Below are 27,821 nucleotides of genomic sequence, written 5' to 3' on the forward strand. Positions count from 1 at the left end.
AAGTGTTTGGCAGCAATATTGACCCAACCTCACCTCCTGTGCCACCTGCTGCTGGTTTCTGTGGCATACCACCCCCTCAGTTGTGCCAGCCCAATTATTTATGCAGCTGCACTTGGAAATGGATCTGGGAACTCATCTACTTGAAAAAATATCCTAGGTTTTCTTCTGGCTAAATTTTAAGTCAGAGCAGGCCTTCAGTATAGGGAACCATGTGGCTAGACAAAACATGTTTTCTAGTAAAAAGGAGTGCAGTAACGCTGGGGCAGGAAGATTACAGAAGACAGATATTAACACCTCAAGCCACTATTGCCACTAAATACTTCATCTTGAGACACCACAACTAAATCTACAATTTCAGCGATTCACTGAAAATTGTGATTTAAGTTAAGGTCATACTTTAAATGATTCTGTCTGGACCTACTTCCATATACCATCTCCTGATGGCCACGGATATAGCATAGGTCCTGACAAGCATAGATAAACAATTAGGAGCACAGCACAGCTCAATGTGGAGCTTAATATTTATTACAAAACAAACAAACAAACAAACAAACAAAAACAAAAACAAACCAACAACATGAAAAGATCACTGTAGCAGCAGAAAATGCCTTGTGTGGAAGGAGTGTTCATAATTCTTTTTATCCAGGAATAGAATGAGTGCCTTCCAGTTTCCTGTCAACCTCTAGTGGAGGAAAGTAGTGATATGAAAATAGGAGTATGTCCATTTTAAGAAGTATTGTGAAGCAAGGGTGGCTATTTTTGTCCTGTCCTGTCCTCTAAAGACCAATTGTTTCTGGAGGCATATCTTACTTCTTTTATAGTGTGTGATTTCTAGCATTCTTAATATATTTCCCATAAAGGAAAAGGAGCTCAGATCGGCTCCTCTTTTACTTAGTCCAAGAAAGGCTCAATATAGCTGCTTTAAAAACCAACACCACATTTGGGATGTCAGTAGCTGGATTTACACATTGTATTCCCCCAGCACTGTAGATAAACAAGTATCTTTCAGCTGAAATATTTTTTCCAAGTCAGATGTAATAAAAATTCCAAAAATGGCCTAGTTCGATAAGCAGGCAAGCCAGAAAAATACTGCTGTGAGGGAAAGAAACCTCAGTGCGTGGCTGGCCTTGGTCACTACCTGCCAGGAGAAAAGGGACCTATGAAACTTTCTTCTAATGTATTATCAGACTCTTATCTACACAAACACTTCAGAGTTCAGGAAGAGCAGCCAAAGTCAATTTTTGCTTAGTGTGTTTAAAACAAAAAATAAACAGAAGGGAGAAGTGCGTGTGCAGGAGGAGGTGTTGGGGTGGAGAATGGATGGGGTGGTGGGATTGGGGAGGGAATGTTTTAACCTGCATTGACTCTTCTGAAGTCCTCTTGGAAGTATACACTGTTTTTTGAAATGACAATGACATTGCACAATGCATAATTGGGGTAGTGGAGAGCTGCTGGCTTGTGTCCAGGGGCCAGTGTTCTGTCTGACCTTAACAGGTAGGTGAGACAATGGTATAAATTAAAGAACAGCTTTGTCATTACTGTATGCCAGTTATCTGACTCTACAGTGCCTGAAAAATGCCTTCTGAAATGCATAAAACAGAAACGGGGTTTTCAGGGCTTAGTGTGTTAATATTTTAAAGCACTAAAATAATAAAATATTTGCTGATCCTGCAGTACTCCAGAGTGCCTGAAATCTTGTGGACTCTCACAGTGCGCACTGTCCAGACACAACAAAATCCTTAGAATTTCAGGAACACTTTGTGAATTTACCTGCCTTGCCAGCTGAAAAGAGGCACCTTAGTGTTACTTCTGTCTGGATCTGTCTGGTGATTGAGAGATTAACTATTCTCTCTTCCCACCCTTAACTGAAAGAGTGTTTTCAGACCAGCTGTCAAGTCAGCTTAGCCCTGTATTTAAATTGATGTGGTAATATTTCATCTGTAAAATTCTCCTTCAGTTTACTAGCACCTTATTTATTGAATGTAATGGCTTATAAAAACTACAGGGGCTAATGCTCTTGGAATAGCTTGCTGTTTGGTGGCCAATCAGCACTGTTGTTCAGAGTTGCACTGATCCAAAGGAAGCTCCAAGAATGACTGTGCCTCAAGAGATGTAATTCCTTCCAATTCTGTAATATCGATGCAAAGTATAAATGGTTTGGCATTATCTTTTATTATGCAGCCTTGGCCCTTTTGTTATGTGCAATCTGCTCTGATATTAAGGAAAAGGGCAAGTTGCAAGTCCCTTGTTTACTACTTCTTCTCTGTTGTGTGAATTAAATAGGGTGATGTAGAGAAATTCATTTCCATGAACAGGATTTCATTAGATTGAGTGGGAATTCAAGAAGGAATTCTAATCTGATATTGTTTAATGTTGCCTGTGTTCTGATTCTTCGAGGATTGTGTGAAAACTAGGGTTGGGGCAAAACTTGCAGCTTGTGAATTTTCCGATTTGTACTATACACACCAGCTAGGAAAAAAAAAAAAAAAAAAAAGGTCTTTATATTTAATGAAAGAAAGGAATTATATTAATGTTTGGTTGGGAGAAATCTCAAGAGGTAATATTAGGGATCAGCTAGAGGGATATTTCTTCCAAGTGTCTGTGTGATTCTCAAGCAGAGAGCTACAGAATATATTGGGAGTGGAAGGGAGTAGAGTATATTGACAGAGCTGCTGTGATCAGAGTGCAAGGTATATCAAGGAGTTGGAGGTAAAGATATGGCTAAGCAAAGCATTTCCATGCTCTTGCCTATTGCCTTCTCCCAGGCACATCTTCTGTTAGCTCAGCAGCTTGCAGCATTGATCTTCCATGAAAATATCTATGTAGGTATCCCTTTCTTATGATTAGTATGAGAAACACTGAGGAATCACCTGAGGAGAGGAATACTAAGAGCACAAAATGTATTGGAGCAGGGAGGATAAGCGTTCAGATGGACTTGAATAGACAGTAAATGGGTGAAGATTCTGTAATACCATCAGACATTCTATTCCAATGCTTCACTATCATCATTATTAGACATTTCCTTCTTTTTTATTTTTTTTATTTTTTCCAGTGCTAAAAGAGGGGAAGGATTAGCCTGTATGTCTTGAAGAAGTGTATAATTTACATATCAGTAATGATAAGTGATATTCCAGTAGAATTTTCATGTGCTAATTTTACATATTAAACTGTTTGGAGCAGATATTTAGGGCATCCAAATGCATATGTAAATGTCCATGAGAATGGTTTGCAAACCAATAAGGAAGCTGAATGTGCATGTGGCTGATCACACTGGTAAGCACCTGTAGGAGGTGTGGGATGTGAGCACAGTTCTGCCAACTGCACGTGTAGTCAGAGTAACGAGAAACCAGTTTATAAGCATTTTGAACTTATATTTGCATGTTTAGCATCTTTAAAAACCAGTTACTTTGTGCCATCAGCCAACAAGAATACCATGTGAATCATTTTTGAGTACTCTGGCTAAAGGACTAAATCATAACCTCTGCTTATTTATCATGAAGGAAGCCTTTCCAGCAGGGACAAATGCCTATTTTGTAGCTGATAAATTAGGAGGAAATTTAACCGAACCAATTTATTCTGTTTTCTATGAAAAATCTTGTCTGTGAAAACAGAAAAGCACTTACAAAATGTCAACATTTCGCTCCTATCTGCATGCAGATCGATACTGATGGGTCACAGCAACCTCTCAGAGAGCAGGTCTGCGTGACAACCAAAACTAATATGTATCTACAGGTCTCCAAAAAACACACACACAGGCCACCGGAGTGTCTGCTCCCTAAGAGCTGATTTACATCAGAGAGGTCTGAATGATCTTGTTTCAAGATGGCCTCTTTTAACTTTTCATTATAGCAGGAATTTCATCAGTACATACAGGCATGTTTAATCTTTAAGTAGGTATTCTGCACTGCTTGGTGTTTCACTTCGCTTCTTTGTCAGATGTCTATCTTATATTTAAACATTTTAATTACCACCACCGTATGCAGCATACATCTGTTGCTTGGGACAGCATTTGCAAAAGCTATTACCAAAGAAGCTTAGAAGAGATTTCTGTGGTACGAATGGTCAAGATGCTAGACTGAGCCAGGAACATGGTGCACACTGCTGCAGATACATTGCTTAGCAACTCTAAGTAATAAAACTGAGGTGTAGCAAAACTCCCTTCTGCCTCACTCCTGATTGCCTCACCTCTCATGATTTAGCAAACCTGTTTCTCATTTGGGTGCTAGTGCTCTGTCATTGTGCATAGATTTGGAAGTGTATGGGATGTGAAAATACCAGCAATCTGTTTGAAAATTAAGGATTCAGGTACCTAAGTACTATAACTCCTTTTGAAAATCACATACGGTGTTCTGTATGGTGTACAGAGTCTGAATTCAGCTGAGAAATAAATGGTAAAACTTTTTTAAACACCTTAAAAATAGTGTCTGGTCTTGATGTCATGAAAATAATTCTTCTTACCTAGATGCATAGTCCAGTAATACTGGCCAGATTTAGTGTACACTGTGATTTATTTTTAGCACCCCTATAATTTAATACGGAGCCAGGTGAAGGTTGATGGACTGAAAGTAGCTTTAATTTTAAAATCTTAAATGAAACAGCAAAGTCAGAATATAAATACTTAGGTTTTAAATTTAGCTCCTAATTTTTGGCAAGTTCATTGGTCAAATATGAAATACATTGCAAAGACCTGGATTTTCTGTTTTTTAAGTTGTTTTCCACTAAAGGCTTTTAATTTACTACCAATTTCATATGTGAGGCCAGATTCAGCAAAACATTTTACTGTACAGTGTATTCATACTGTATTCATACTTATGAATGTGCCTAACAGGTCTGCTGAATTAGTCAAAGTTCTGAAAATTAAATCGTCTATTTAAAAGGTAAGACAGAATACATATCCAATTTTTCCCTCATATGTCATGTTCTTTTATTACTTATTAAGATACTGCGCTGTACTGATAAACATCACATCTAGATATAATATTTAATAGATAAGAAACAAGATGGAAAGATGAATGTGTTCTCTTCTGCCCAAAGAACGAAGCAGTTAAAACTCTAATCAGATTCCTCTGTGTCTGATCTTTTGGTGATGAACACTAGCTCAGTGAAACCCTGAAGTATGTGGGACAAAAATCTGGCACAAATATAAATCTGAATCATTGCAAGCAGTTCTTGTAAACATTTCTCATCCAACAAACCCCAAATTCCTAAACGCTTGATAATGAACCTTTCTTACAGCTCTTTGTAACAGCTCTTTTTAGTTCAGGTGCAGTGAGGGCACGCAGCATAGTGTCACGGTTAAGATGTGGCCACATCACCCAGAGAAGTCAAGAATCATCAGGCCTCATAAATCACTGTCTGCTGAGCTGTAGTCACTGACCATGAAGTCATTTTTAAGCTGTGCCAATTCTGTAGTAAAATGCGTTAAATTAAATCATTGTGAAGGTTAAAGGTAGGGCCTAGCATTACATTTTGGAGGTTGTGTCTAGTCCGTTTTAGTTATCGTGATTGCATTCTTGTAGATTGGAGGAGATTTTAACAGGAAGTTAAATGGCAGGACCCCTTAAGGACCTTACAAAAAAGCAATGCAAAGTGGCAGTCCACATGCACTTCTAAACTACTTAGATTATTTAAGTGAAGGAAGCGAGTGGGAATGGTCATTAGCATGCGGCTAAAAGGTTTATTTTAGTCACGTTATTTGCAGACCTGACAACTGAGACATCAACTCCTCGGGAACACAGGTTATTGTCTGCTCTTTTCAAATTTGAAATGCACATTAGACAATCCAGGATTAACCCAAACTATGACAGTTTAAAGTCATGAAGCTTTTGGTATGTGTGTACAGACATCATTTTTGCTACCTGCCATCTGGAAATCTCAGATATTGTTGCAGAGCTACAAGTGTCTGGTTTACATTCTGTGGGGTTTGAGTAGAGTAGAGCATGTTTTACAAGATCTTTGTTGGGCCAGTTTCAATTCTTTCTCCAAAGCCTTATGCACAGGAAGGGAGGGAGCTGGGAGAAGTGACGCTGTTCCGCTTGGTGATGGGGATGGAGATGCAGACTCCCACCTGTGTAGCAGATACCAAGCATCCAGTAGTGTTACTCCTGATTTAAGTATGTCATAAACATTGGGCTATTAAAGAGTAAAAGTGAGAAAAGAAAAAATCTGTTTTCCCAAAGGAAGAAAATAAAAGGGTGAAGAGGGAAACAATGCTTAATTAGGTCCACTGAATGTGTGCTTTGCTACAGAAATGTGGGCTCATGTGGATTGCGTTAAGGAAACAATCTGCCCATGGGAAGCACCAAATGGTACTGTTGGGTTGTGCTATCTGGCCGCTTGTTGACCAGAATAAAGAACGAAAACCTCCTTTGTCACCTTAGCATTTGATTGACATAGCACCCATCTCAAATTGTGTGAGGAATGGTTCATTGACAGGTTGAAAATCAGGTGATGTATTTTACTAGATGTAAATTTTACTATATGAATTGTTTTGACCAATTTGTAGAAATTCGTTGGTGCAAGTTTAAATCTGGTGAAGATTTGGCCATCAGTGTTATATATCTGTATGAGCTCTCTGTGTACCAATATGCACACATACAATATGTAATTTATATTTTACATATATTTGCAAATGTATTTATTTTTTCTTGTATAAAAAAAATCACAAATACTAAGAATGCCTCATAAAGTAGAGGCCGTAATAATTTCTCAGTACAATGAGAAATTGTTTCTAAAATACAAGTATTCAGTATTGACTCTCTGTGAGGGACTTTGTTTACACGATTGTTTACAAATCTTATTTTTATAGCAATATTTTAGTACTTAATAATGAAGGCAAGTTCCTCTATTTTTTTTTAACAGTCTGTGCTTTTACATGATGGAGTTGAGTAGCATTCATATTCCCTAATTGTAGGCACATCTTAGCTATATACTCAGCTTTTAATTACCTGTACAGTGTAGATAGAGGTGGTGATTTAGAGCCAGGTGCATTGAATTGCGGTTCAAGGATACTGCTGCTCTGTATTGACAGGGGATTAAGAGAGGACAACGAACTTCCCATTTCGGTATCTAGTTTATTGTGCACAAGTCAGTAGTATGAATTCCATCTCTCTTAATAATAAATTTGAAATTACTGATTCTTTTTCCCCATAATGACATTTCTGGCAGTTTGCTGCTCATTTTGATGAAAATGAAACTGAGCTCTTATTGCAGGTCAGGAGACTTTAACGGTTATTTCCATACAACAGTAATTAATTTAATTAAATAAAAGTGGCCAGAAGTCCAGGAGGGAAGCAAACAAACAAAATTCCTTTTTGGAAGGTCTTTGTGTGTCAGTGCATAGCTTTCAGAGTCAGCAAAATCAGATCAAATACTTCTTTTTTAAATAAAATGAGGCATGATTTTACAGTTGGTTTCAGGGCCATTTCAGCTTTTTTCTTTTTCTTTTTCTTTTTTTATAAGGGACTTTTAAAATGGAACAAGGGACTTACTTTTGTTACAGCAAAGCATTCTCTAGTATTAGAACATCATATTTTATGAGGTGAAGACTCTCGCTTGCCAGAGCGTACTTTTAAGTGCTGGAAAAGGCAGTGTCTTCACAAAAAAAAAAGAAAGGATTAGTTTTGAGTGAAAAAGCATGTAGATCTATGAAATACATTCCAAGCATGCAATATTTCACTGAATCACAAAAATCTGTGGCTCAAGGTTTTGTATTCCCTACCTGTATATTTCTATTTCAGAGAAGCTTGTAAAAGCAATGAGTACTGGTCGAGAATGTTTTAGCAAAATAGTGTCTAAAAATGCTGTTTGGTTAGAAGAGAAAACAAGTCTTGTGGATGTAATTTTACAGAAAGCTTCTAAGCTCCAGAATGGAATTTCTAGTCAAAAGAAGAGAATATGGGAAAGACTCCCATTTTGGAAAATGAAGAAGCACTCATAACAGGAACTAACTTTTGTCTCCTCTGTCTCAGAGAAGTGCCTTAAACGAATGGCTCTTTGAAATTTGGCTTCCTGTACATGGGTTATGTGCTCATGTTCTGCTCTTGGAAAAGAAAACAACTGGAAGGTCTTCTGTCTGTTCCAGTCCAGAATGCAGCTAACTGCTGAAACTTTGGTACTTTTCTCAGATATTTTTCCCTGTCCAGCCGTAAGTGGTATAAATAGTAGCTTAAACCCAACAGCTTTTAGCCTTTGTATTATCTTACTGTGCATCTTTGTTTCACTCTGCCTTCTTTGGGCCATGTACGTATCGTGTTTGTCTTACATCTGTTACCCAGATGAACAATGCCATGGGATGCGTGACCCACCTAATGGCTTGAAACTCTGGCACCGTGTCATTGGTTACAATAGGTGGGGCAGTGTACACCCAAAACCAAAAATGTGTCTTTGGACAATGAGATGTTTGGGGCTTGTTTGTCTGTGTTTAGGTTTGCACATTGTGCACATAAGATATTGATCCCAAGTAAATAATGAAAGAGAGAAGATCCATTAAATAAGTTATTAAAAATACCATAGAACTTGTCAAATAAGTGATTTCACATGCAGTACAGCAGTTCCTTAGGGATTGGAGAAAATCCAGACTGTTCTCAAGCAAAATCCAGTTGAGGTGAGATCAGAATTTTGCATTGGAACTTCACAGTCCAAGGGGTTGTAGAAAAATGTTGAACTGAATAAGTTTTGTGAATGATTATTTTTTACTCCTGTAAAGCCAGGCGTGGAAGAAGTACATACATGTAAGACAGTACTATTGCCCAAACAATGGTAGATGCTCAATAGTAAAATCCTGTGAAACAGAAGTGGATGAATGTCCAGTTACCTCATGTCTCTGTAAATACAAGGCAAGGCATGTTCAGTGGTCTCAAATTCCCAGACAGGGATTTGTGTTACCCAATCAATAGCATCTCCCTGTTGGCTCTGAACTATCCTCTTTTCCCCTTCACAAGGCATATCCCATGATTTTCAAAAATAATATCACCTGACTCAACATTCATTTGCTGGGCAAACCGCCGTGCTGTGGCAACAAGGTGGCGTTGCATGGAAAATGATCCTTGTACAAACTCCTCCACAGCTGGGAATAGGTAACTTGTTTTGGAGTATTATTCCCCACAGGGCACACTTTCAAAAAGGGACTTTCTCTTCAGCCTATGCCTTCAAGGTAGCAAACTCAGTCTTTTACCCCCGTGAAAGCAGTTCCGATAGTCTACCAATGCACATAAATCTATGGTTTGTGAAGTGAAGCTAGTAGGATATCTGGTACAAATTAAGAAATAAAGCTGTGGCTACTTTGAAAATAGTCTAATGCTCAAACTGAGAGCAGTCAGTCAGAATAATTTACAAAGGAAATGGAAAAGAATGTTATGATTATGGTTTATGTTGGGAGATTAGGAAGGTTGTGTTTCACAGGTATAACTCTGTCTTTCTGAGATAATGTAAAATTGATAGAAAACATTTTTTTTTTCTACGTGAAGCAATGCAAGCTGTGGTAAGTAGGGAGAGAACAGGAATGGTGCAAAGCATCGTGATGCTGAGTGCTGCAGTTGAGCAAGTGGAAGAGCTGCTGGATGAGCCCCTGGGTATCTTTGCCTATGGTCAGGAAAGGCGCACATCTAGCTCCCATCAGGGACTGCGCTGTGACCAGGCAGGACGGTATTGTAACAGTTCTGAATTTTATCGCTGAGAATTGGCACAGTGAAATATGCCTATATTGCTACTGCTAATTAGCAGGCTCCAGTGATAATGAGAAAACTAAGATATATGAGAGATTTATTAGCCACTGGCACCCTGGTTGAAACTCTCCATGGAACAGATAACTGCTCTTTGGGCAGGGCATTTTTTCCATGCAGAGTGGGTATGCTATTGTCCATATTTGTCCAATTTCAGCCTAACTAGTTCCAGATTGCAATAAAACACAATGTTTGTGAACTTTTTCCTCTACATATGTCTCTAATGACTGGGTATATTCAGCCGAACACGGATTTGAATTCTCCACTTACTAATGCTGTGAGTTTGATGGTCATGACCCAGACCAAAAGAAAATGGTGAAATTGGCTTCTGGAATGTATGTGCAGTGCAATGTGCATGATTCTAGTTTAGCTTCAAACCGCTGAAGGATGTACATCGCTCATTCCCAGGATGTCCATCCTGTTTTGGATTGAACAAGAAAATGGTCCTTAAAGAGCCACTGAAATACAGAGAGCTGCCTGCTGGTGTTTGCTGAGCAACCTCAAATTCCCCCGCCTTTAATTGAAATTCAGCATTTCTGTGAAGAGCTTGAGAACACCAACAAACAAGAGAGTGATGGACAAGTTTAGCAGCAGGTTTTGTCTGAGGGATAACTACAGTATTACATTTCAAACGAGAACAATCTAGTGCTACAACAAGCACCAACGATAATTGTAGTTCTTGTGCAGAATTTTTAGCAGCAGTCTTTGAAGTGCTTTGTAAGGGAAGTCAGTAACCTTAATCCCGTTTCTTAGACAAAATCTGAATCGCAGAGGGATGAAGGGACTTCCCCAATATCTGAGTGCCTGTCAATGACAATTCAGAAATGGGGTGTAAGTGGTGGGCATCTCACTCCAGTGCACTGCCCGTGGGATGAGAGCCTGCCAAAGGAGCGTCGGAAGGGCACATCAGTCTGTCTGAACACCCCCAGAGCCAGCCTAGGGCTGACCTCCTCAAGTGCCATGCTGGGGACCCCGTGCTGCTGCCCACTGTGTGTGTCTGGGGGCTGTCAGCCTGGCATTCTGAACCCACATCAGCAACAAGAATTTGAGTTCTCGCTATCCAAATATTTCTTAATCTTTTCTAGATTTTATTATCTTCTTATTTTTGCATGCTTAGCAGTATTTCAGAAACTTGTTGGCCTTATTTTTTTCCCCAGAGCCTTAGTTGTGGCTATGAAGAGAGTGGAAAGATTGTTTTTCTGTCCTTAAACTGCTTTTTGGATTTTGAGTATTAACACTGCAAACTTTTCAGTCTCTACTTGACCTGTTTAATATTTAACTCAAATAAACACAACTGAGGGTTTTTCATACAAAACTAGCTATTGCAGGCCAAAAATCTTTGGATTATTTTGTTTCAAATAATTTGAAGTAAGAAACATGAAATAATAGAGCTTTTGTAATGCTTCAGCAAGTGCTACAACAACTAGAAGGGAAATCAGTAAGTATTTAAGGACATCTTTATCCGTGTGTGCTGTTCCTGTTAGCATGACCTGTTGGGTGCTGTGAAGAAAAACAAGCAAAATATTAGGCCTGCACATATAGTTTTCTGCTGCTTGTTCTCCATCTCCTCCTCTTAACTGGTTCTACTGTGATAAGTTCCTGCTTGTTGCTGCCTTTTTTTTTTTTTTTTTCCATAGTAAAACTTTTGTCCCAGCGCCAGTACATCATGTTCCTGGTTAGAGTGTGACGTCAAATGGTATCTGGCTCCAGGCCAGGGAATGCTGCTGGGAAGCAGTGAATGAATGAATGGATTTTCAATTCACATTGTAGTTGCCTCGTTCCGAGCCAGGAATCTTCATGTAATATTCAGTCAACTGGCTAATGTAAATTTATCGGTGTTCCTTACTAGAAGTAGAAGGAACTTCAGAGAGAATTCAGAACTGGTGACGATCACTATAACCAAAACGGGAGAAAGATGTGATTCAATGCATGGTGCCTGCTAAATATAGTAAGGAAAGGAGCCTTGTGCCTGCAATAGTTATTATCTGGTGTTCAGAAAATGAAAGGGAGGACAAATTCCAAATTTTAAAAATCTCTGTGGGCTCACACAGTATGTGTTCCTATCAGAATTAATACATCACTAACTCTGCATGGCCATACACTGCTTTGATCTGCACATTTGCAAATTCGAGGGATCACAATTATAATTCAAATTGGAATTTACCCCAGGAAATTCAGAAATTCCAAAGTGCTGATAAAATTTTGTCCGGCAAGTAGTTGGGGACATTGTGTATGTCAGCATGTGGAGGAGGCACATGAGCAGTAGCAGTGGTTTCCAGCCTCCTCTGAAGGAACCAGCAACAAACACAGCAAAACTATTTAGTATATCCTCTTTGATGCTGCAGTGTAAAACCACCGATTTATATGACCTGTGACAAACACAGCTGTGATGTGTGGATACTGTGTGCCCTGAACAGTGCTTGGGATGTCAGCCGATCAGCAGCCACGTGTCTCCGGACAGCTCCAGCTACAAGCTCTGAGCTGCTGAGGTTGGGACCCATAGGGGAGCTTGCGGCACTTCTGTCTGTTAGGACCTCTTTCATTTTCAGAGAGGTTTGACATTGCAGCCTGAGGCTCTTTTTACAGCTGATTGTGAGAGGACGGGGATGCAGTGAGCTGGTATCGTGTCGGAAACAGCCAGCATGGATGGACTGCAGAGCAGGGAATGTTCCAGGGGCTGTATTTGCCGAGATAGCTGGCTTAGAAGCAGTAAGATGAAACTTAGCCTCCAGTGAGAGGCCTTCGCTGGGATGAAATAGTTGTGAGTGGTAGAGCCAAAGGTGCCTCTAGCATGTCTGTAGCAGCACGGGCACTTCGTGCTAACGTGGTGCAGGGGAAAGTTGTATAACGTAGCTGGCCTTCCAGAGAAAAACAGCTCACACCAGCAAGTGCCATTTTCCTGATTTCTCTGTTTCTACCTTACTGGTTTCTCCTAGCACATCTTACACACCTCTCCCCTATGTGATATGTGCCCCCAGGGGTCTGTAGTGTAGACCCAGCCTGAGGCTTTAAGGCTCCAGCGCTCTTTTTCTTAGAAATTGCAACAGCTCCTTTTTTCCCACAGAAGTAAAGGGCACAGCAGTGGGTGTGGTAACTTAGCGATGGGTGGACCTCAAAACTTCGCATTTTATTTGGGTTAATTCCCCAAAATTTCCATGCTGCTCGCCCAACCAATTCAAGCTGTTTTGATCAGCAGAATTAAACACAGTATAATAGGACTGGCTTATATGGTGGCACTTCTGAATCCAGACAATGTCACCACACATAAGTACAAAGAGGTAAATAATGACAAGAAATTAACTGGACTTCCTTGAACCTCCCCAGAAATATTCTGTTGTATTCACAGCAAAGGTTCAGAGCGGCTCATGTTTTAATTGAACCACTTCACTCATCCCTAAATGAAAACAGTTGCAAATAGTGTCCAATGTACATAGCCCCAGGCACTGTAAAACAATCAAATGAAAAGACTTTTCTTTGTTTTATTTATTTACTTGAAGCTAAAGAAAAATGCCAAAATTCTGTCCTTGAACAAATCACCACTTTTCACATACTTTACCCCAGGCAGAAGTTCCAGTTTTTTCCTAACTTACGAGTTGTTTTTGTTTGTATTTGTGTTTGTATATTTTTGTATATCTTATTTGTTTACTTTCCTGCTTCTTAAAATTGTCTCTTCTCTTTAGAAGTGGGGGAGAAGGAAAGGAATTGAGGTGAAACCACAATATGTTTTCATTTTCATGTAACAAACATCTTTTTTTCACAAGCTTCTGCAGGCACTAAATACCAAATATGGTTTGAGACAATAAATTATAATGTCCTTTAGAGAATAAGGAGCTGGGAAGAGAACAAATGCAAGTGTTTGCAACATGTGTTAAGAGAGAAAAAGAGAGATAGCTAATGGAGATTTCTTTGTTAACTCTACATTGTCTCATAATTTATATTTGTAAAAGATAATAATGGTAATTATCCTTGTTCTGATCACTTTCAGTTTGTCTTTACACATGTGAATAAGTATCATTATTTCTGTTTTTCAAATTTTTGTGGTGAAAAAGTAGCAAAATCCCCATGGCAGTTAAAGCTGACATTTTCCAAAGATTGAGAGTCTTACATTAGTCTTCATTGGTGGTATCCTGTGTCGAAGTGTATCACCAAACTGAATCTTAAGTAGAGCAACAGGTAAGCTAACCAGTATTAGAGAAAACACCTGGAGGGAACGAGATAAAACTTCACTTGCCACTGATTTCAAAGACGACTGAATTACCTGTAACGACTGTCCAGGAAGATTTCCTTTTATGTGTCAATGCAGCTTAAAGAGAAGCCATTAGTTTATATTAGTCCAAGGTAAATTTCTACAGTAATGAAATTACGTAGGGGGGCCTTAGTATAGTGGGAACAAAACTCTTGTTTTGTTAGATTTGATGTTATTCTGTATGTGCCTTTTTTCAGAACCGCCTCATTAGGCACCTTCAAGAAAAGGCTAGATATTATTTTGTAGGGTCTCCCAGGGTCACTGGAATTTTAAAGCACAGTCAAATGAGCTGGATCCCAGTGACTCCTCCTTTTGCTAGAACCCAGCTAGAGTCCAAGGAGTCCAGCATCAGAAGCAATTTAGTTTCTCCGCCCTGAATTCTGCCAACTGTGTCCTTGTTTCACCTTCTCCCACCCAAACGTACTGGAATTCTTTCCTTCCTTGTTCATTCAGCATACTGTGCATGTCTTATCACCGGGTGAACCCCACATACTTAAGTGCTCAAACAAACCATACAAAAATTAACGAGGCAGGTCCTATGAAAAGCTGAAACATGTTATCTATGTCCTGCTTTAACCATCTCTACTGAAAAATGTAAATTAGATGGATAATGAAACAATAAATGAGTTAAGGAACAATTCCTACCTTCGAGACCAGTGTGTCTTACACCTGCTGCTGCTGACATTGAGCAGAAGTCAAAGGTAAACTCTGCATTGTAAGACTTGCCCTTAGAAAGCTGAACACTGAAAAAGAAATCTGAGATGAATTGGCTTCATCAAGAACTGCCCTGATTCTTTTAAGTAAGGAGGAAAAAAACAGTCTTCTGATTTTGCAACTCTGTGTATGTAGGTAAATTATGAGGAATGTTCAGAAAGTCAAGTGAGTTCATAAGTTATCCCCTATATTTTTTTGTTTTGTAAACAGATGTGTGTTTGTAAGTAGCTTTTGGATGCAATTAAGCATGTATTAGTTTAAAAAAATTATGCCAGAAAAATCCCCTTTGTGGGTAAAGATTAAGTACCTTTGAAGGAACAGTGAGAATCAGCAAGACTCGAGTGGACGAGGACAATGCCCAGTTACCTTATAGCAAAAACCTGCCCATGAATGCTGTCTCTGGAAAGAACAGGTTTGGTTGAAGGGATAGCTACCAGAAAATCCATAATCCACATAAACACAAATCTTTTGTTTTCAGGACATCATGTATATACTCATAATGAAAAAGCATATGCATTTGTTTAATATTTGGGATTTCTCAATCATCTGCACATTTTTAGTAAATACTACATAAAAATATTGCTGTAAAATCAGCATAATTTGCTTAGACAGGAGTTGGGGATTTCTTGTGAAGAAATTGTAGAATCATAAAATGTTTGTGTCTGGGAGGGACCTCTGGAGGTAGTCTAGTCCAACTCCCCAGCGTACAGCAGGACCAACAAGCACAGAGCAAGTTACTCAGGATCACGGCCAGTTTGATTTTGAATAGCTCCTACAACAGAGGCTCCACAGGCTCCTCTCAGGGCAAGCTGTTCCAGTGTTTGACCACCCTCACAGTAAAAAAACCTTTTTGTTATGTTTATGCCTTTCTGTTTCCTGGGTTTCATTATGTGCCCATTTCCTCCTGTCCTGTCACTGAGAGCTACTGACTGTGGTATCTTTTCTTCCATCAGGTATTTATGCACATGGGTAAGGTCACCCTGAGCCGTCTGTACTTGAGGCTAAACAGTCCCAGCCCTCTCAGCACCTCCTTGTGTGTCAGATGCTCGAAGCCTTTACTTGTCTTAGTGGCCCTTTTGTGTGCTGTAGAGCCAAGGATTGGACAGAGCACTTCATAGGTGGTCTCACCAATGCTGAGCAGAGGGAAAATACCCCCTTCCCTGACCTGCTAGCTAGGATGCTGTTGGCCTTCTGTCCTGCAAGGGTGCATTGCTGGCTCAAGTGTAAGTTGCTCACCAGGGCCCCCAGGCCCTTTTTTGCAAAGCTGTTTTCCAGTGGTAGGTTCCCAGCCTGAGCTGTTTCGTAGGGGTATTCCTCCCCAGCTCCAGGATCTTGTATTTGCCTCTTGTGAACTTCCCGAGGTTCCTGTCTACCCATTTCTCCAGCCTTTCAGGTCCCTCTCTATGTCTGGTGCAAATGTCTATACTTCATTCAGGTGAAGAGTCAGTAGAGGAAAGACTTGAGTACAAGAAAGTATTAAGCATGCACTTTAAAAATACACACTCAAGGAAGTTTGAGCTGAATTCCTCAAATCTGGAGCTTTCAACACACAAAGAAACCAAAATCTGCGTTCATGCATTGCTTAAAAGCCTAAATGACTTATTCTTTCTAGTAAAAATAACACTTAAAGTAAATGACAGTTACTAAAAAGTAAAAATTATTGAATTTTACTATTTCTGCTAACCTTTAATGGAATACGTAGTATGCACTTACCTTCAATGCAAATGATATTCAGATCTACAATATGCTATTTGGATTCCGATTCAGCAAAATGTTTAAACAGATTACTTCAACAGAATTTTAACCTACCCAATGTCAAGCTTGCTGTTGACTAGAATTTTATTTTTTTCATCTATAAAGCTTCTAATAAACTAACCCTTACAACATCAGCAGATACATGAGGCTGTTGCAGGTGTTGAAACATAAATCCTTTTGTATAAGAGCAGGCACTGATCTCAGATGATGCTGGGTTTTACTCTTGTGAGCTTTTAGAAATAGTTTTTAGTTTAGCAAAAACCCCAAAGTGCCTAATATGGGAAATATATTTCTGATGTAAAGTCACTTTTATAATGATTTTAGAGTTGCAAATGTGCTTGGCTGAAAAGTGACTTGTGTGAACAGGAACATTGAGGGCTCCACTGGAGGAAGATCTAAGCCTCAGCTAGGAAGGGAGCTTGCTCAAGATTTCCCATGGCCCCAGAAAAAAAAAAAAAAAAAAAAAAAAAAAAAAAAAAAAAAAAAAAAAAAGAAGAAGAGTGCATTGTGGTGTCAGAGAGAATTATATTTTTCTCTTCTCCCCTTGCCTTGTTGTATCTGATGATCTATTATTTTATGTCACAGCTTGGTATTTTAACTGTGGAACTAACCTCCTCATAAGCAGAGCAAAAGGTGATGAATGTTATGCTTCTTTTTGAAAGCACTCTTAGTGATCTTTTGGGTTTGTCCTTGTCTGTGTAGTGTAAAATTATGTTTGGATGATAGTGTTTTGCTTGGCTTCTTTCCAGACTTTTTGTACTTGCTTTCCCACTTCTCTGTATATGAAATATCCAATCGGTGATACTACAAAGAGGTCTGCTACCCTGTCCCAGGAAACAGAGGCATTGGAGCTGTAATGTCTTTCCATCTCTTTATAAGGGAACAGAAGTGCTCTCAATGTCTATGATTTCAGGTTGAGTAAAATTGCAGAGGTATCACCTGCAAAAGGATGAGACTTGGTAGCTCAGGCAAACTGTTTTCCCTGGAATACATAGTGGCATTGCTACCTTTTCAATTCCAGTTTCTCCTGTATTGTGAAGGTCTGTCATCTCCAGTAGTTGGGCATGGGACGTGGTGTGTAGTGTGCTGTACTGAGGACAGCAGGAAGATGAGCCAAACACATTCTGAAGAGCACTGTTGGTTGCCAGCATCTGCGGAAATCCTGAATCTTACCCAGTCCATTCAAGCAACAATCTAGTGATGGAGGTTTCCTCAAAATCTTTTCCAAAAGAGTTTCCAAAATTGTCATGGAGCTTGTACATACAGTGGAAATGTTACATGGGTAACAGTATAGATTTTATGGATCATATTTGGGCTTTCTTGTTGAGTCATTTTAGAGTCCTTACTCATAAATTTCCCATTGTAAAAATGGAACAGAATTTGATCCATTACATTTAATGGAAAAGATTGTAGAAACTTACCAGCAGAAAGGTCCTTGAAATTCTTCAAGTCTTTATCTAGTACAGCAGATCTCTCCTGTCTTGGTATCATGCTTTGAATAAAAGAGGATGTAAATAGAGTACCCAAATTTGCATGGTAATCTGATCCTTCAATGACAGCTTAGGTTTATATCACTACATAACTACTATCGCTATATAACTACTGTTCTTTCCTTAGCTACAGTACACAGAAGGATTCAAGCAATAACATTATGATAATAAATTTAAAAATCTCAAAAGACAGAAACTTCAGAATTCAGTTTAATATTTAGATTTCTATCTTAAGTAGATGTATTTGTGTCACCAATGTGTGATGTGAAAATTTTCAATTTTATTCCCGACTACCTTTGAATTCATGAGTGATTTTGGATGAACTATTTCTGCCTTACATTTCTTTTAACAGCCTTTGGCATATCTTTTCAACATTCATATTAATTGCTTCTACAGTCTGTATTGAATGCATGGGAAAATCAAAGAGAAAAATGGCATCTTGTAGACTTCGTGTCTGTTTGACTCTGCCACCCAATGGCCTACTTTATTATTACTCACTGCTCTCTGCATTTCTTAGGACCTGTTCCATTATTATTTTATTTCTTTAAATACAGACTTGTCTCCAGTGACACCAAGTTCACATCAATGGAATTACATTGTCCAAAGATAGGACTTGTAACAGAAAAATGCCACATGGATTTATTTATTTTTAATCTAGATTATGATATCTGTGGTGCTGAATACCATATTCAAACAGCTTACATCTTGCTTTTGGAAGTTTCCAATTCCTTTGAGGTCAAAGTTTCTTTGATGTAGCACTGCAAAGGCCTAAGACAAAAGAGAGGACAGAAAAGAAGGGATTGCAATTAAACCCACTACCTTTTAATATCAGTTTTGCCAGAGAAACACAAAATGTCTGCCCCTGAAGTGGTTAAAAATGTGAGATCACAGCATATATAAATGAGAACTTTTAACAGAACTTTAAACCATAAGCCTGAATTGCGGTACAGCCTCCCGACCCCTTCAGATGACAGGTTCATCTTTCTTTAGGATGAAAAGCTTTACTCTGTGTTATGCCAGAAATGTGCCAAAGACATCCAAGCAAAGTACATACGCGCTGCAGAAAGCTGAGTGGGGTGTCGGGATTACTGCTAGACCAGTCGTTCCTCTCAGGTGCTTGTTAATGGAACATGGAGTTTTTGAGGAAATGTACAAACTCATTCGTCCTTATCAGCACGTGGCCAGAAGAAGTGCTGTCAACTGTCAAATCTGGCAAGCGCTGCACATACTGTACCCTGAGCATTCGGTCACGATGCTGTGGGGTTGTTTACTTTGCTGTTCTATCTTGAGAGTTGTACAGGTGTGTACCTTCTGGGAAGATAAAAAAGGGTGGGGGCTGAGAGGGAGGGAATGTTTAAGAAGTAGGGTGATAAGGTGCAGAGTGCTATGTTGGGAAAATTTGGTCGAGCCCGAGTACAGGGGGATTTTATAAAGCATATAAAAGGTCTTAAAGCTTATAAAAGGTCTTCGATGCAGGGAAAAACAAATAGGCACTTTGAGGTTTGGTGCAAGTGTAAGCTTATCCCACGGACAGTGGTCAAATACCAACATCTGTAATGATGGTAATCTGTGTAATATTTACAGGACTTGCAACCCAGCTAGCCTTGAAATAGTAAAAAATGCAGATCCATCTCAAAGCAGATGGGAGCTGGCAATATTATATACTATGTGGTTTTAAATTGCATTCAGGCTTTACTGAAGGCAGGCTGCATGCCTATTTCCCACCCCATTTTATTTTGCCATATTGACACGTGAACATTTGGTTTTATTGACATATGAATATCTGATTTTCTGTTGACTTCAGGATGTCAGTCTTGTCTTTATTTAAGAGAATAATGGAGGTGCTGGCTGGACAGGACCTTTATTGATAAGCTTCTTCGACCTCTTGCTTGAAGCAGGGCCAGTGAGTTCAGTGCACTGTGTAAGTCAGAGCTTTAGGATGTCAGAGTACTGCTGCAAATGCTGAGCTGTTTGAGTGGGATTGGTGAAAGCAGTGGTAGTAGTGATAGATACATACGATAAAGTGAGCCTTCATAGCTTGAGCTAATCAGAAGACTCCTGCCTAAGCTGGGAGGTACTTACAGCTGCTTTGGAGTGCCAAGATTTCAGTAAGAAAAGCCTGAACTCCAACACCCATAGCATTTGGTAATCCTGCTGCAATTGTGGGGCTCACCCGACACCTGGGAAAGCTCTGCGAGGAGTATTTTTGTCTTTTGCTGTTGTGTCAAACAGCAGGCACACGGGCTTCACTGCAAAGTGGGGTGGCCGGCTGGGTTGGGCGGGCAGCCTGCCAGCATCTAGTGAGAGATTATGGGGAATGTAGTTTGCTGCTTTCAGCAGCCTCCAGAAGGAGTGGCAAGGCACTCATTCCCCAAGGCACTTCGGCTAAATCTGCTTTACTCAGAATATGTCAGAGTACTTTGGCGGCCTACTTTATCTTGCACCAGTGGACAATTGCAAAGCCAAAGTGTAGCTTGAGGAATACTGAACATACTGATGTACTTTCACTACCCTATGTGTTAAAAATACATCTCTCCATCAAAGAAAACAGAAGAAGAGCTGGTGTGTTCTAATACTGTATGTTGAACATATGTTTCTAACCCTAAAAGCAAGTGAAGTGGCTTTGTAAAGACATGATTCATGGCTTTCTTTTGAAAACAACGCTGGGTTGAAGTGAACAGTCCCAATATTTTGCATTTTAGTGGTAATTTGTGTAACAGTGTGGATAACAGCTTTTTTCATAACAGATTATTTTTATAAGATTGTAGAATTGTATTGAGATGTTAACTCTGGTTTCCTAATGTTTGTGTGTTACCGCTACGCTGTGTTTATTTAACTAAAAATAATGGCACATAGGAGTAATGACTAACTGTGTATATCCACTGTGCTGTCAGGACATAGGATGGCTTAGGTAAGGGATAAGTTTATTTATTTCAGTTCCTTGTGCCCGTTAGTCACTTGATGAAAAAAGATTAAATTTCCTGGGGCCTGAAACTAACATTACCTATACCAAGGTTCTTTGCCAGTCAGTACCCTCGTTTTCAAGGTATCAGGGACAGCTGTAGTCTTTGTAAATTAGCGAAGGATGAGGAAAATTTATTAGTGTGCCTTCTGTCATGTTAGGACTTCACTGACAGTGCTCAGCAGATCTCTTTGTGATTTCCTCTACAATTTTCCTTCAGTTGATTTTGTGTTAAGGGCTAAGGCTTATCTGGCCTGCATTTTTTAGAGTAGATGCTCAAATATTCTGTAAAGATATCTCAGGGCTAATAAATTATCTCCTTCCTGTCAACCAATATTTCTTGTTGTGAACCAAGCTGAGATTTATTTTAAAGGGAAAGCCAGCTTCAAAGCCCAGCTCCTCAGAAATATGTGTCCTCCCACAGCCTGAAAGCCAGTGATAGTTAGCTACCAGTGCATATGCAAATGCGATTCATTTATTAATGGCTTATGTGCTTTGATGAACCTTACAGGCCTGAACTGTAGCTTGGAAGGAATACTGAGAATTAGTGACTTACAAAATCTTGGGTAATAAATTCTTGGGCCCTGCTTGTGGAGGTAGCGCTGCGTCTGAGTTGTGGGGCTGTGTCCCTGCGTCCAGGCGGTGCCGTGGCTGAGGTCTGGGGGTTTTTAGCAAAATGTAACTCAGATGAAGAGCAGTTCATAGCAGATTGGTGCCAGATTAAGAGCAAAATATTTCAGGGAAGAGAGGAAGTTTGGCTGTACAAGGGAGATAAGCAGAGTGATGCCTCTTGGAAAAGTGCAGCATTCTGTCACCTTTTCTCATGTCCTGCTAATTTCCTAATTTCCCCCGGGCTGTCTGTGCCCTGCCTGCTTCAATCATCTTAATTCAGGCCAGAGCAGAATCTGATATTTAGTCTCCATTTTCTTCTGCCTTACTTTTCGTCACATTGGCAGTCCTTACTGGATCAGTAGTCTGTACTGCAGAAGGCATCTGTCCTGGACACACAAAGTAGGGAGCCTCTTCAACTTTATAGTCATTTGAAAAAGAAGATGGCTTATACTGGGCTCTGCAAAACCTCTTCTACTTCACTGTGTAAGAAGATCAACTCCTGTTGGATGCCTAGTGTACAGTGCGGTGTGTCTTCTGGTATACATTTTGCTGTCTTTCTGAGTGCAATTAAATTGCAAACTGGGGTGGTTTCTGATTCCAGACTCACCAGAGTACAGTTTTAAGCTACATGAACAGCAAAGCCATCCTGACTGATAAAATTCCTTGTAAAAAAAGCACCATTTCCATGTTGCTTTCAGTCATGGTGGAAGCGTATCAGTGCTTCTGTTACTTGAGACAAAGGTCTTAGCTCTAAACTGTGGGTATTAAAAATTCCTTAGTTTACAAGCAGTTAAAAAATGCAAATGCCTATTGTCCATTCAATAATACTGGATATCTACATGTATAGCTTCAGTCACTACTTTGAAGCTAATATAAATGAGAGGAGAAATGGGCCGTTTCATGAAACATTGTTTACGGAAACATTGGGCGTCTAAAAGCAGAACTGATGCTGCAATAAACATCAAAAAATGAAAAAAAAAAATAGTGCTGAAAAGCCGTGAATTCAATTTTACTTTTCGACTAAATTCAAGCTAAATTGACTTTATCCTCCTTAGTTGCTACAGCAAATGCATTAGGTGTCCTAGTGTGGCGGTAAGTAGGCCATCATGCAACTGAGCACACACCGAATGATGAAATTCCCATTTGTATTCTATACTGTGGATATTTGCATATGTGACATAATTTTTGCTGGCGCAGATAAAATAGCATTGAAAACATTATTTTTCAATTCTGGGAGAATGTTTTTTTTCAGTTCATAAATGCATGCAGTGGAAATAATGTTTCTGAATAAAATCAAAGTGCTTAATGAACTGTTCAGTCATCTGAATGTTTCCATTTGGAATGCTGAATAAAGACTCCTATTTCTAATCCAAGACGGTTTTTATTAGTACTCAGTGCATTTAGCACAAGCACAGACCAGTTCTGAAATCAGCCAGAGTACAGCTTGAATAATTGGGAAACTATTTTCTGCATAAACACTAGATTTATTAAGGCCTTTTTTTTCTGTCTCATGAAAGACTAGTTGCAACTTGTTTGAGGAAGCCATCAGAACAATTTATACATTCCCAGGATCTTTAAGCAAAAGAAGGTAGCTTTACTGTACAAACAGTGCTGCATTTAGAAACCTATTGCATCTCCTAGAGAATGCCAAAAAAATATTGGTACAGCAGTAACCTGCTCTGTAACTTCTTCAGAATTTATCTGAAACTGGAATCGTACCATTCTCAAAGTCCAGGTGAGTAATTCAGATGAAAGATGGACAAATTATCAGCTTTCTAAAATGCGAGTTGTTTTTATTTTACCCTCCACCTTGTCGCTTTGTTGGCTCACATTACCGTGTTCCACTTAACACTGCTCATCCTTCAGCTGTACCTTGGTACCTGACAATTTATGTACAGTGCCCAAGAATGTGCAGTTAATCATGGATAGGTATGCAATGGTAAGAACCACCATCTCATAGAAAATAAGTAGTGCCAAGAATATATGAAAAACAGCAGCCACAATTCATATTAATTTTTATTTTAACTAATTCTGTTGTGCAGATGTGTGTGACTTTATTCCAAAGTTTCCTTGTCCCCACATGTGGTACGTGATCAGTTGCCTTACTTCCAGGTCTTAGATAGCTGTGTTCTTCACACTGTATAAATATCCTTTGTGCTGGAAAATTAAAAGGATGCATTTGCATTGGTCTTGGGGGCAAAATGAGGCATCTGCGTTTAAAGCCCATCTCCCAGCTGATGCCATTAGCCATCAGGCTGGTGTTGTGCTGTGGTTTTACAGTACACAAACAGGGTTTCTTTCAGATGGCCTGGAGCTGAAGATCTGCCTCAGGAGCACAGCGGGCAACTCCTGACATCAAATAGGAATTCTGTTCATGAGACATGCTAGAGTTAGTGCTGAGTAAACTCCTGCACAAATGCAGCGTGACTGCTGGGTCCTCCATACCAGCTGGTTTTGGTTTGCCTGGCTTTTTTTAGGCCATGTCTTGCCAGTGTAGACATAGCAAGAGACAGATGAGTGACCTGTCCAACTCCCATTAATCTTGACTTTTTTGAATCTTTAAGCTTTTCATACTTTCTCCTTTAAGTATCTAGCTAACAGAATAAGTCAATAAATAAATTGGTTTTTGCATAGTTAAACTGTCTTTAATGCAGCAGTGAGCAAGTGGTGCTCTGAGTGTTGGTGAGTTCCCGTCCCACTTGTGTAACCTGGCACTAACGATCGGCACTGGGCCATGCAGGGGAGAGTCTACACAGGTGAGTGAGGAAATGATCGAGCCATTCCAATAAAAAGCAATTTTTCAGTAGCTCTCTCTCTGAGTGCCTGTTCAGTATGTCACACAGCAGAGGAAAACTGCAATGTAAGGACCCAGTGCAGTGCCAGTGTATATGATCTTGTGGTTAAGTTACAGTTTTGAGAGGGTAAAGCCTGCTTTCTCCAGGAGTTTAGGCAGTTTTGTACAGTTGGATGTCTTCATTGTGTTTACTTTCATTAAAAGCACTTGAAGTGAAACGCAGTTTTCTGCTGTTCTATCAGGAAAACAAAACAAAACAAAAATCTTATTTAGATTCCAATAATTTTTCTTGACCTTTTATTTGCTGTAGCAAAGCAATAAAATACTTGCATACATTTTTCTCAGCACTTAGGAATTAGTTTGCTTTGGTCATTTTATGTCTTTTCAGTTGGTCATTTTATGCCTATTTGGTGGGGGTTCCTGACACTTTTCGACAGCATATTACCAGTCCAGATCCATTTGTAAATTGAATATGAAGTTTATTCTCTCAGGGTTAAACTTGCAGGCCACACTACATGTGTTTAACTTTGTAGGGGTAATCCCACTGACAGTCATTGTTTATGGCATGTCATATACGCTTAAGTCTGGCCAGCTGCTGGATTTTGGAAGAGGAATTCATTTTTTATTGAGTTTTAAATGGCTATGTAGTTTATAAATCTTTGTATACGTAGGCACATCTATATGCCTCTGTATATGGTCACCAGCAGGGCTTGCATACTAGGGAAAAGCAGGAAAAATCACTTTGCTGTAAATATACCATTAGCTAAATTTCAGTCTTTTTTAAACTATTAAGCTGAAACGGTGCCAGAGTGAGCTGTTGTGTTGCTGGAACTAAGTAAATGCATATTGCAAAGTATGAGATGAAAACGTGTAAGGAATGTTGCCTGTTTGCAACTGCATTAATTTAATGCAACTGTAGGCAGTATTCAGTGTCAGGACTGGATGTGAAGAAAAACAAAATCTTGCCTGATGAAAACATCTGGATTCAAGTTCTGGTGCCAGTAAGTTCTTCCCCCACTGGTAAAAAAGATTGTAAAACCACATTCTTTTCGGGTTATGTGATTCATAGGAATGTTCTTCAGTGTGCTCCAGCTCTTCTTCTAAATACAGAGTTCAGGGTCATTGGCTGGCAGCGGCAGCGTTCTGGGACCAAACCAGAGGGAGGTCAAGGGGCTGTATCCGCACTTCTGCTGAGTTTGCAACTGGCAGGTAGGGGAGGATTGAGCTCCATTTCAATTCCCTGAAACTGGTAGAGTCCAGACCAGTCCTGGAGGGAACTCGGGAAGCAGGAGAGCTCTGCAGTGACTGTGTTGAACAGCGTTTGCTGCAGGGAACGGCTCCATGCTTCGGCTTCCTCTGGCCCTGCTGGTGGTGCTCAGGCACCTTTGGGGATAATCAAGAACTTTGTGCTGCAAAGTCAACAGTGCTGCTTGTTGTACAGAGTTCCTTCTGCAATGGTTATGATCTTCAGCTGCTCCTGGAGCTCATCTCCAGTGGGTTTTGGCTCTCCTATTGGTGGTTTGGAGAAACAGTGAACATGAGCAACATTTCAGCAGCTCCATTAGCTTTAGGTCCTCTACCCCTGTCCCCTGCCCCAGTCACTTCTTCCCAGCCCTCTGATGGCCCCAGCCACTGCTAGAGCCACTTCGGGAGTGGTGCCACCTGCTCAGTAGCTGCTTCCTGCTGGGTGATGTTTCTGCCTGTTCAGTCTCTGCTTCCCTCAGAGCTGGGGCAGCACAAAGGTGGAAACCAGCAGCTGGGAGCGAGCAGCAAGGGGTGGCAGATGCTTGAGCAGTATTGCTGCCAAAGGTCTGACCGTGACCTAGACCAGGGTAGCTGGTGCAAAACCTGAACTTATCCTACATTTTCTGACTGTGAATATGGTAAGGATGTGGTTTCATGAGATGAAGTCTTAGCTAGAAGTTTTGGTTATTTGCCTTCAGCCCAACTCTTCCCCTCGTCCCTGCCCAGTGTAGATCAACACTGTCACCATCACAGATGCACAAGAAGCAGGGTCTTAGCATAGAGAAATGAGAAACTCTAAGGATAGAGAAAGGTGAAGTTTTTGGCCCCGTGAAAATTATAGAATGTGGCACAAGAAGTTAGGAAGTTAGTGCCTCTGTGCTTAACTGGTGCTTTTCATGTATTTTCTTTCTTCCTTTAAACTGGTTTGGCTTTTTTCCTTAGTTATTTGCCAAAAATTCCTGCCCTTCTTCAAGCAGGGTATGTGTTTGAAGTTTGCTGTCTCCAGATCAAGTTTGAAGAGCGCCCATTTTTCATTGATTGGTGTGCAGTCTTAATGTGGAGCATAGCCAAACCCTCATACTCTGCATTTTCTTCTCTACTGGAAGCTGCCACTGTAGAGGGAGAACTGCTTAGCATGTTGCAGGAAAGCTGAACGTGTGCCATGGCTCGTGAAGGCATCATAAGCAACAGAGTTAATGAGCTGTACATGGCAGGACTAGTGAGTGTTCTTCCACTGAGTTATGAGCAAAAAGGGAAGGATGTGGTGGTGATGTACTTTTGAAATTTTATTTTGAAAATGAGAAAATGCATAGTAATCTGGTGCCAAATATGCTGCCTGCAGTTATTTCTAGGAAAAAAAAAAAAGTCAGTTTGTCCGCATTGAGACAGTGGTTCTTATGCAAAGTGAAGTCCCACTGTAGCTGTTCATCTCTAGCAGTGGTTTGAACCTGCCTGGTTCAAGCCTGCCTACCCTAGTCTGTGCTCAGGCCACGTCACAATTTGCTTTAGCTGTCACTAAGTCCAATATGCTCTGTTCCTGGACCCAAACTTTATAAGTAGGTAGAGTTGTTTCAGGATAACTGCAGCAATTAAAGCTACGATTTTAGGTCACGTCTACACTAGGTGTGTGGACTTTACTCAGCTATAATGATGACTGAGATCCTATTTCAAACAAGCCCTAAGGGTATGTCTGCACTAAATCACAGGTATAGATGCAACATGTACAGGCATGGCTAAGCTGCTTTTAAACAATAACAATAATGGAGTGGCAGCACAAACTTTACAACAGATTGTCTAAACCCATTGGGAACTCGGTAGATGTATGCAAATAACCAGTTGTATTGAATTTCATGCCTCTACGTTCCCATTGCTATTGCTAACGCATGTTGTAATTGTATTTTCTAATGCAGTGTGTAGAAATTCTATGAAGCTGTGTAGTTGCCTTGTTATAGAAAATAGGGCATTGATTGGAAAAAACAAATAGTGTAAAGGCAACATGTCTTTGAATGCGAAACTCAAAACCGCAAGAAGCATTCACATAGTGTTTCCTGTTCAGGAGGGGGTACATGGCTGACGTCCTTTCAAGTCAGAAACTAGGTACAAGCTCTCATAATGACCTCAGTGGAGGAGCTACATATCAGGTGGTTTTTTTTAGTGTTGCTCTGGTTTGAAATTAGAACAACGGAAGGAAACACCAGATTGCTCTTTCTAGTGAAATGCTTATCTGTCATAAGAGGCATGTGGCTTTACAGTTGTCTCTCCTGTCTGTCTCTGATGCAAA

General features: G+C 39.9%; 1 protein-coding gene across 2 annotated transcripts in view; it reads left to right on the forward strand.

The window, feature by feature from the left end:
* LOC309884285 (uncharacterized protein) overlaps positions 1–27,821 on the forward strand; it is a 171,683-nt gene that overhangs the window by 8,651 nt on the left and 135,211 nt on the right. The window lies entirely within an intron of this gene.

Source organism: Aythya marila, assembly GCF_965140915.1.
Source record: "Aythya marila genome assembly, chromosome: 16".
NCBI lineage: Eukaryota > Metazoa > Chordata > Aves > Anseriformes > Anatidae > Aythya > Aythya marila.